Source organism: Maylandia zebra, linkage group LG22 (genome assembly GCF_041146795.1).
Source record: "Maylandia zebra isolate NMK-2024a linkage group LG22, Mzebra_GT3a, whole genome shotgun sequence".
Classification (NCBI taxonomy): domain Eukaryota; kingdom Metazoa; phylum Chordata; class Actinopteri; order Cichliformes; family Cichlidae; genus Maylandia; species Maylandia zebra.
In genome coordinates, this window is record NC_135187.1 from 8,417,745 (window position 1) to 8,429,946 (window position 12,202).

Here is a 12,202-nt window from a genome sequence, read left to right on the forward strand (position 1 = left end):
CCTGCAAAAAACGTCAGCACGCCGCCGAATGAAGCCCTGCAACATGCATCATGTCTCATCAGTGATATGAATAAAATCAAAAAACATAATAATAATAATAATTAATTAATAAAATAAAAAAAAATCTCCAGGGGAGAAACGAGGGTGACTTAAAAGATACAGAAAAACACATCTTTAAAGTTAGATTTCACACAAATCCCTCCACTTTTATTATGAAAAGGTGCACACTTTTACATTTTCCAGACATCAGAACACAAAATGCTAGGATGCTGAGGGAAAATAATAATAATCTACTTTAATGCTATTTAAGTGAAATATGTGTAGTATTGTTGTACATTAAAGAGTACTTTTATTATATTTTAGGGTTTTTTTCTTAGGTATAAATGATGTAATTTGGCAGCACCCATAGAGCTTTTAGAAAGAAAACATTAGCAGCACTCAAGTCAAGGAAAAAATTAACTAGTAGAATGTACTTTACTAAAGCTACGTATACACGTTTATATATTAGGTGGCCAAGAAATGACTGGAAGATGCATAAACCTCTGTTAAGGGAAAAAAGACTCGTGTCCATAACAGTCAAGCTTCCAGTCTCCCAAAAGGTCTCTTTATGCCAGGAAAAACCCTGATTCTTATTTATAATAATTCAGGCTTATAATTAGCACTGCAGTCAAACCCTTCAGAAAATAATGGGAAAAGGGGATTGCATCTGTGCTTTATTTTTAAAAAATGTTTTAAATATTCATGATAATTCACTGATTTTATGTTTTTCAGGGACATCCGAGCAGAAACGTCACACACAGGTAACAGAATTTTGATTATTTTAATCACAATTTATGTTTTAGAAGTTTCAAACCTCAATCCAAAGTCCCTGAGGACACTCCCCACTTCCAACTACTGTTAACACTGGGTCGTCTCATCAGTCTGATAAGATTATTTAAATCCAATGAGATTCAAAGAGCACCCAGGGTGGGGGGAAAGATGAAACCCCACTGTTTTCAAGACACCCTATCAGCCACACATCTACATTCCTGGCAGCTGGGTGTGAACATGTTTGATTGAATTAAAAGTGGGGGCTTGTTTACAACTGCAAACCAAAGCATGGTGGGAAATCCAAAAATATATATCTAAATCTTAAGAATATTTACAGCTAATGTGGCCACATTTTCTCTGTGCACCTCCCTGGTAAATCTGTACATTGTGAATAATTAAAACAAATAAAATAAAGGTGGAATAAGGCTGAGAACTCGGTCAGAGGATGCTGCTTGGAGGTCAGGAGGTCAGATTCTGCCTCTTCCTCGTCACTCTGGCATGTTGCCCAGCACAGAGGCAGCTGGCTTCCCCTGGTACTCTCTCACATACATACACACTAAATACTGGCTCGGCTTTCTCTTTGCAGTTCAGGTAGCAGGCACTTCGACTTGGCAGCTGCTGCCTTCACTCAGCACCAAGCACAGCGATGGCGAGGGGGGTGGGGGACAGAGTGAAAAGCCTGAGAGGTGGGTAGGGAGATAAGAAGAGAGCACGGAGGAGATAAGAGCAGAAAGAGCGTGGTGTGGAGCAGCAGGACATTTACAGTTGTTAAAGAGCTCATCTTGGCAGACACCTTTTAAAGTGTAGGTCTTTTTATACGCAAAACACCAGTAAATGCACTGCTTATGCATGCATGTGAATTGCTCTTAATGTTTGACTATAAACCAGTTCTGCTGTGTTTTACATCTTTAAATATAACCCGTCAGACAAGCTACAGATGAGGAGCCACGCCAATAACACAATGAGAGATTTAAATGTATTCACAGGGTGGATAACTGCCATTCTCCAGGAAGGGTGTAAAAATGTGAGCCTCAACAAGCTTGCAGGTAACTGGTAACCAAACACACCACCTGTGGATGTGATTCTGTGAACCCCTTTCATCATAAATCTGTGTTTTCCCTGCACATAAAAGGGGCTACATGAGCATGAAATACATTTTTGTTTATTAAATGGCCAAGAATTTCAGTTAAGTAAGGTAACACAGGGTCATTGCCTTAACTATAGCCAGGAAACACCCTGTGAATTCATCAAATTTGGACTATCTCACCATCATTACGGAGTTTTTCACATTGTTTCTGTGAATTAGTCAGGCTGCACTTCTCTTTTGTGCTGTCACAGTAGGTGGCAGTGTACCTGGAAAAATAAACAATGAACTTTCAGTCAACCATAAATGAATCAAAAATAAATAAATGCTCTAGCGCCGAAAGGTTGCACTAGCAGTATTAACAGAAAAAATGTGCCTCTGTGTAGGTACACTCATAAACTTTTTTGCATTGCAATAAAATACAAATGAACAAGTTCAGATTATACACACTTGCAGTTTTTCTTTGAGAGTACAAAACTACTATGTGCAGCCCTTCTACCAAACAAAGCCACAAAGGTGCTCAAGGTTTCAACCTGTTTCCTTAAATAGAGTATAGGTTTCTTTTAAAATCTTTCTTTTAAACTTTGAGAAAGTAAAATCACTTGAGGTCCAAACTAACATAGATCATCATTATTTATGTCTAAAGAAGGTAAATGCTACTTTTATGTTATCATTTCCCCATCTGCGAGCATCCAAGGATCCGCTCTCATAAATTTCATATAAATGTTATAATCAAATGGGATCTCCAGGACCTGTGAGGACATCCACATGTCTGCTAATTTTTAAATTTACTCCTTCAAAAGTATGACAACAGCGACTTCTTGTCAGCTTCGTTTGCAATTTATGCATGTTCATTGATTTAAATGGCCAAAAATAACAGGAATATGCTTTGACTTCAGGGAAGTAAGTTAATACAGATTCTTTCATGGGGACTAGTGGTGGTTATGTGCATAGTCGCACCTCAGAGACCCAGCTTGAGGATAAAACCATACCTCCTGACAATCAGCCATTGTGAACCAGAAATGATGCAGTTTTTCTTGACTTTGATGATAAATGATCAATTGCTTGATCTCTAGGACTGGTTTATATTTTGGGGAAATATACTTAAAAAAAAAGAGAAGTATATTAAAATATGACACATATAGTAACACACAGCTTATTTGGATATTTAGTTTCCATCACAAGATAAAACAGTGATTTTCCAAACACAGGACCCAAATCCATAACTGTACCTATTAATTACAATTTGTCTGCGGTCTTCAAACGAGGTGACTGGTTTTGACTTGTGAGCGCACAAAAATGTGGACAGGCGTCTTCTGCCAGGCAGTTAGTTTGTACCGTTGAGGTGTTGCCTCTGACCTGGAGCCTGATTGACAGCTGTAAAAATGTCTTCGTAGAAAAAGGATAAGTGTGATAAAATAGGGACTATTTAATCTTCCTCCCTAATTTATGAGGTTGTCACTGATGAGTCAATAAGGAGTCAGGAAGGACCTGAAATTTAGAAAGTCAGTTTTCCAGTCTTTGAAAGGTGGAGTGAAGAAACATGGCAGAGATCCAGGGGTGAATTCAGCATTCAAGGTGATTTAGACACGTAGGCACCTGACCTGTTCTCCCAGGAAAGTGGCTTTAGCTGCGTCTTTGGCAGGCAAACACACCACCCAGCTGCATTCACTTTCATGGTCGCCGGTCACCACTTGGCACATCAAGATCTCACGACCTTTGCACCCATATTTTAGATAACAGATCTTTCTGTGGTAATACTGCGCTCATTTGAAAAATCCACTGGGCTTCTGATCATCTGCATCATATTATATCACTCTATATTTCCTCCAATAATGACCTCAGTTGTAAACATAAAGCTGAGCAAAGTCCTTCTGAAAGCAAGTCCCACCTCGGTCCTCATTTCACTTTTTGGCTTTTCAGTAGTTATTTTATAAAATGACCAGACATTTAAAAAAAACTGTAGAGATCGTGAATACCAGCAAAACTGTTTAAACAAATTACACTAGTTTCAAGCAGTGCTCAGTTATTTGATGCACATTAAAAAGACATTCAGCATTCTTGTTCTTTTATTTGCTTATTAGTTAGAGAGATTTGAGAGCAGCGGCACTTGATTAATAGGTTTGATATTCACTATATTCAACATAAATGTTGTAGTAAACACAAAGTGTTTACAGTTTTGCAGCTATACAGCCATAAAGTACTGAGCATGAAAACTAATTCTCAAAGCATCCTAGTTAGGGCATTAGTAAATGATCCAAATTATTTATTGAACCAATTCATTCATTCATTTCATTCATTCATTTATTTGTTCCTTCCAAAGCAGTCTCACTGTGGTGCTAAAGGGAAAAACTGGGATCACCAATATCAGCGGGATCTATTTTTAGGATAACATGAATCAACCTGTTCTCATCACAATGCAATGTATGCTTCCTGTTTGCCCCTGTTACATATCGTTATCCTTTAGCATTAGGGCTCGAGGCTGTGTCAGCCAGTTACAGATAGCAGTTTCATTTTTACAAGGCACTAACAACAACTTGGTTAGCTTTGGGCAATATTGAGGTTTTGCAGTCATGTAATCACTCACCATGTGAGTGATTGCTGAAGGTTGCTGGCAGTTGCAGGGAAATTGATTACTAAAGCCCTAGTCACACAGGCATAGAGGGAGTCAGAGACCCTCTGGTCACCAGGAAAAACATGTATTCCCTGACCAGTTGCCAAAAACCTCCTTGTGATTGCAGTGATTGGCACTAACAGATTGTCGTAGTCAGCTGTAGTTTCTACGGAAAGTACCATCTCGTCTGTAAACACTTGCTAGCTAATCTCTGAGTGACAGTGAAACCGTGAAACACAAACCGAAAACAGAGATTGCTCATCTTCAAGGTAAAAAGTTCACCTTTTGTGTTGGTTGCAGCGCTGAGGCCCAAGTCAGCATCCTACAGACAAACAAGCAACTACTGCAATTTGCTTGTGACCAAAGCAATCACATGGAGGTTTTTGGTGCTAGCAACCAGTCGGTTACTAGTATTGGGTTATGTACTGGTGTTCACATCATCCAAATATGCTAGCAGCTCTCAAGCAGTGTGTGCATGACATCACACAGGGAACTTGACCACAACTATACTTTAGCATTGACGCCCCAGGGATGAGAGTGGGCTCTGTTGAAATGTGCCACATTTTATTCTGTTAGGCTACGTCCACACTAGACTGGATACATTTGAAAATACGTTTTCGTCTGAAAACGCTCCGCGTCCACACTATCGTTTTCAGTCATTTCCACAGAGTTGTGCATCCACATTGAAACGGACGAAAACGCTTACGTTCCAGTACTGGGCATGCGTGAAACGCAAGACGATTCGGTCTGCCTCATTTCTGTCTGCAGTTTATTTACTTTCCAGCTCTTTGCACCGAGTTTTTTAAATAGACTAACAATGAGGTGCAGTTGTTGTTGCGAGTAACACAAAAGTACAAAGTTGGAAAAGCGAGTGAGAATTAAAGAATTTGAAGAAAATCTAACTGGAGCATGTACAAACTGATATTAATCTTTAATAGGGCTGTCAAAATTGAGAGCAAACAAAACAACTGCTGTTTATTGCCCTCCGCTATCTTAGTTTAATTGGTCACTTGACTGCATCACATGACTAAAATGCGTCATCGTTTTAGAAAGTCTCCGTTTTCGCTGTCCACAACGCGACGCGAAAGCACCGTTTTCAAATATTTTTGAGAGCGTTTTCAAAACGCTTCGTTTTCCTTCAGCAAAAGCGCCGTCTCAGTGTGGATGGGAGGCCAAAGCGTAGAGAAAACGATGTGTTTTCAAATGAAAACTTATTAGTGTGGACGTAGCCTTAGGAGCACATATATGGTGTGAGTAATGGTAACTGATGAGCCCATCTGATGCTTATAGTGTCCAAATCTAAGTTCCTAACACTTGCTACCAAGTGAGATTAAACTCGCAGTAGTTACAGTTTTGCAGCCAAGTCAAACAGTATATACTCAAAACCATAAATTTTAGCTTCACTGTGGCACTAAATCAAAAGTGAGGGGATCAGCTGTCTCACTGGACTCATTTTCTGGGTACCATGGATATTTGTGCCACATTAATTAGAAGTCCAACTTACTAGCAGTGCGTGGGTGCTCTTCTTCCAGCTCATAAAGATTTAGTCTGTTAATGATAGGACGAGTGAAGAGAGTGAAGTACAACGGCTGTGCTCTTATTTCAGGGACCAGCTAGAACAGGGCGGCAGAGAGGAAGAAGTATGACTCTTTCTGTGTGTGTGTTTGTGTGAGTGAAAAGGAGAATGTGATTCAACAGGCCGACCGACCGGCAGTCAGTCCCTGGCAGCACGTCAGTGATGACTCATCAGGTATGAGCGGTGGTCATGACAACGGCAGATCTGAACATTTCACTACTGACGTGGGAAAACATGTTTGTTAGTGAGGAGGATAGATAGACACATATCAGAATTGCAATAAATATACATTTTAACTACTTATAACCATGTAGTCAAGCATTTAATTTCAAATATAATTTTCCATAGTGCCATTGTACATGTACAATGATAATAAATGGCTATTCTAAACTATAATACATTTTATTTATAAACCCTCTATTGATTAAGCTCCCAATATGACCAAGTGGGTTATTTAAGACTACCTAGCTATAATATTTTACACAGGAAATGGCTCTGCTTGTGTACATCATATCAATACTATTTTTATTTATAAGAGATAATATAAAAAGTTCTGATTAATTATAAGTTTCAGTAATTTTTAATCCAAAGTATCTGTGTTTTCATTGTCACCTCAAGCATTAAATACAAACCTCAAGTATCTACTCAACACCTGTTAGCCACAGGTCACTGCAAAACATCACAAATTGATTAGAAGTGGGACGTTACAATAAAATAAAACCTGATAATGTTACGCCATACAACCTACAGTATTAGTGTCTCATTTCAAAAAAAGTAGAAGAAGTAGGTCAACAAATGTGATGTTAAATATTTTTACAAATAAACGGCACTAATAGATTTACAGCTGGGGCCGTCTATGACTTTAGGCAGTCATCTGAGGGTTAAAGAGCCAGAATTGACAGATATATGCTCAGCTGCTTTTGTTATCACAGACTCAGTGACTTAACTAAATGTGTGGCCAATTGTGCTGACGTCTGTAGTCACCACCCCCTGCCACCCCCAAACGTCTGAATTTGAGTGGAAAAACCCCGACTGCAATTAGATATGCATGCTTTTCTCTCCTTCTCTTGTGTTATATCCAAATTCAAATGCCTCAAGTAACAAAATCCTCAACATAGGTTTGAAAAGGCTCTGGTGTTCCAAAATTATTTGGACACTCAAATATTACATCTACACAGATTGATTTTCATAACTTCGGACATTTAACTGCTGATATGACACTAGGATTTTTTTTAATTATTCAAAGAAATCAGTTTGATTTAATATTAGGATACATCTCAATCAATGTTTTATAAAACGCATTTTTATTTGAATAATTTTACCTCCCACAGTAAACACAATGTCATTTGAAAAACATCCTGTTCTTATCTTACTTGAAATCACATTTTAAAAATTCATTTTAATGTGAATTATGTTTGTTTATTTCACATTTACCCTCCAATAACTGGTAATATTTACAAAGGAAGTATTCAGTTTCAAAGCGCTTGTGTATCTGGTGTAAGTGTTTACCATTATTGGGATGTTTTAGTTGCAGTCAAAGAAGAGACAAAGGCCACTTATGGTAAAGTTGTGGTGGACAAAAGGATCACCATGAGACTGGCTCCCATATTGAACTAAAAGTAACTATGGAATTTTTAGATTTACCGGATTTATGGCTGCTTTTCATCAAAGATGGACCCTTTCAAAACACTAAAAACGTATTAAAAAGCAGTTAAAGGCATTAACATATCTGGTAAAGTCCAGTCTGGGTTTAGAAAAATAACAATATGGGATCAGCTTTATTTATTTGGAGAGAAATGAATGACAATTTTATGAGTGCAGACTTGGGTAACATTATTGTAAAAATAAATAAATAAAAAGGTCATTTTGTCAGCACATTATCTGTTTTTTTAAATGAAGGCTTTGTAAATGGTCGCTAGTATTTTAAATAAAGTATTAAAACTGAAAGTAGCCTCTGTTCTTCTTATCTACATGCTTAGGTCCAATTAGACTGATTGTTTTCTTAAACCAGTAGCTTGTATATGGTGAGTAAATGACACTTCACAATAAAAAAAAATCTAAACTTTGCATTTATGCAGGTTAGACCATTAAACATTTGACTAAAATAGTTAATTGTAATAGTTTAAAATAAATGTCTATAATTTTGCTGACCTATTCTACTTCTCGGAGCCACTTTATAGTAGAGTCAGAGTGTTATATATTTTTATTTTATAGTAGTATATTGTATTTTACTTTGACGTTTGTTTTCTGAACTCAATTTTACTGTTCTCCTTTATTTTTTGTTTTTCCTTTATCATTGTATTTTATACAGATTCTACTTCATAAATGTGTTATAGCTGATGTTAAATGTCATAATATGACATATAACATTTTTTTTAATATGTCACCATTAGCCAAAGCTTTATAGAGTTAATTTTTTTCCTCTGGATTGTTGTAGAAGATGCTGGATACATAAATAAATATACTTGAACTGAATTGTGAAAATAACTATTCTCACTAACAAGAATTTCACGGTGAAGTCAGTTTCTGGTATCGCTCACAGTCTGTCTCTGTTCATCTGGGGCGTCACGATATGAGAGAAGAGAGATGGCTGTATATGTTTGTTCAGCAAGATGGCAGCTACATGTTTAAGCTTTGTGGTGTATTAATAGTCTTATGGTGGTAGTTTCAGGAGTATCTTTGGGCAGTAATTCAGTATTTAGATTATATTTGCTGACTTATGCATTTATTATAAGAAAGAAACACATCTGGCATGGTGTCAGTATTCAAAAACCAACTATTTGCAAAATAGATCTTAAGAAAAAAGTGGATGAAACCTTAAAAAACCTTACATAGATCGAGCATCACCCCACCAGGAAGAGCAATGAATGAAATTGAATTGAAAAAATATCATTTCAACACAATTGGCACCCTTGTATTAATCTAATGTCGTACTGTGCGTTGTAGCCTCCAGAACAAACATGCCCACATACTCTTGGGTATAGAGTGTAGCAAAGATCTCACACAGAAAAGATGCTGATGCTGATTTAAAAGTGGGCGGCAGCAGCATCCACTCAGTCCTGGTACATCAGAGTTTTCTTTGTGAGCCAGTTTTTAAGAAACATAACTGGTGTGTCTGAGTGGGTGCAGGGTAAAAAAAAAAATCACTGCTAACATTCAGAAAATCCCACGTCATTGGCATTCATGTGCATACAGGCAGAGTTTAAGGTAACTCAATCTGAACTGCAATGTCAGCACAGACAGTGTATGCAAATACACCCTGAATGAGCTGCAGGAATGGGGACAGTTAATGCAAATAAAGCACATTTGCAACACATTGCTGGGCCCACATTTGCTTTTGGCTGCTACCCTCCACACACTCATGTTCACACTTTCAGAGTATTCCCTTTAGGTTTCCTGGCTCTCATCTGCATTTCTTTCACACTCCAAGTGTTAAGAAGAAGACTGCATGCATTTAACAGTCTGCAGGGTAAAATAACATCTGGCCTTTGCTACTTTGTTTCATTGCAGCCTCAATTCATCTTATTGAAATGCCTCTTTGATATCTCCTGACCCATATGCCACTCTTTGATTTGTAACCCAGTTAAAATATTGTATTAGAAAATACAAATAAACATTATTTCTCTCACTAATAAAATGTGTTTTCCTGATTGCAAATGTAGTATTTTGAATATGTTCAATAAAGCATTCAACACTAATAAAATGTGTGATTTTTATCAATTAATATTAGTATGATCTCATTAGTTCATCTTCATTTAGGTTCAGGTATAAAGGTGAAATGATTCCCGAAATCATTAAATATAACCAGTGTTTCCCAAATAATCAGCATGAAACAATTTCAGTCAGTTAGTTGCAGCAATGTGTCACATCTATATGCATTTCTGACTTCAGGGCTGTGTGAGTGAGCAAACTGAAATGTTTAATGTGAATCTGGATTTTAAAAGAAGGAATAGTTAACACAAAAATACAGACTGATTATATATGAACAGGATAGATGTCATCTCCCGCAGGCGTGTCTTTGTGCTTTATTAATCTACACCAAAGGGGTGAATACCTGCTAACTACATTATACCCAAAAATATCAATTAGGTCACATTAGCTGCAAAATGCTAACTGCTATTTATTATTTATTTTTACCAGTGAAACCAATATAACATCTCCACATTCACAAATATACATTTCTGACATTCAAAAACAAAACCAAAACAAATCAGCGACCAATATAGCCACCTTTCTTTGCAAGGACACTCAAAAGCCTGCCATCCATGGATTCTGTCAATGTTTTGATCTGTTCACCATCAACATTGCGTGCAGCAGCAACCACAGCCTCCCAGACACTGTTCAGAGAGGTGTACTGTTTTCCCTCCTTGTAAATCTCACATTTGATGATGGACCACAGGTTCTCAATGGGGTTCAGATCAGGTGAACAAGGAGGCCATGTCATTAGTTTTTCTTCTTTTATACCCTTTCTTGCCAGCCACGCTGTGGAGTACTTGGACGCGTGTGATGGAGCATTGTCCTGCATGAAAATCATGTTTTTCTTGAAGGATGCAGACTTCTTCCTGTACCACTGCTTGAAGAAGGTGTCTTCCAGAAACTGGCAGTAGGACTGGGAGTTGAGCTTGACTCCATCCTCAACCCGAAAAGGCCCCACAAGCTCATCTTTGATGATACCAGCCCAAACCAGTACTCCACCTCCACCTTGCTGGCGTCTGAGTCGGACTGGAGCTCTCTGCCCTTTACCAATCCAGCCACGGGCCCATCCATCTGGCCCATCAAGACTCACTCTCATTTCATCAGTCCATAAAACCTTAGAAAAATCAGTCTTGAGATATTTCTTGGCCCAGTCTTGACGTTTCAGCTTGTGTGTCTTGTTCAGTGGTGGTCGTCTTTCAGCCTTTCATACCTTGGCCACGTCTCTGAGTATTGCACACCTTGTGCTTTTGGGCACTCCAGTGATGTTGCAGCTCTGAAATATGGCCAAACTGGTGGCAAGTGGCATCTTGGCAGCTGCACGCTTGACTTTTCTCAGTTCATGGGCAGTTATTTTGCGCCTTGGTTTTTCCACACGCTTCTTGCGACCCTGTTGACTATTTTGAACGAAACGCTTGATTGTTCGATGATCACGCTTCAGAAGCTTTGCAATTTTGAGACTGCTGCATCCCTCTGCAAGATATCTCACTATTTTTGACTTTTCTGAGCCTGTCAAGTCCTTCTTTTGACCCATTTTGCCAAAGGAAAGGACGTTGCCTAATAATTCTGCACTCCCTGTACATGCAGGTGGATTGATTTGTTCGATAGTTGTGAAAGAGCGTAAGGTGAATACCGACACATACACAAAATAAAACGTTTTAATGAGCCAGTGTAAGCCCAGACAGACGACCTTTTACTAAAAATTGTGTTAGCTTGCAAGCTAGCGCCAGATATTCTTTTGTTCGTAAATCAAGGTCAGTACAACAAACACGATTACACGTAAAAAGCAGTAACCATCCTGTATTAAATACCGAGAAAGAGAAACGTTTTTCTAGAATCAATAACAGTTAAATATCAAAGGACGGCAAGAGGACGTGTGTACACGAATATGACTCCCGTTACACCAACGACACACCGACTCCCTTCTCCACCGACTCCACCATTAACATCCGGGTCATTCCCGGTCTGTCTGATGCAAGTTCCAACGGAGCGCTGAAACCAGCGGCACACCCTCTAAAAAACACACACACACACGGAGCTCCAACAGCAGCCCGAGGATACAGAGATAGCATAAAAAAGTGTTTTATTACTGATGAACCAGTAATGTAGAAAACCCTATCTCAGTATCAATAAAATGTCTCAGTAATAAAATACGTCAAAGCCTTCTTAGGTTGTGTAGTTTAAACCAAATTCGCAAAAATTACAAAACCAAGCACATTTCCAGTGTTGTTAGTTTTAACATTTATTTCAGTCAACTAAAAGTTTTTTTTTTTCAAAATTGGTTTTAATTGGTTTATTTTAGTTAAGAAAAGACTTCTTAACTTGTTTCTTTTCTTTTCTGATAAATGCTAACACCAAAACGCAACTTACTGCATAACATGCAAGGCTGTGATATATCAACCCAACAAAATATATTTTGTTATGT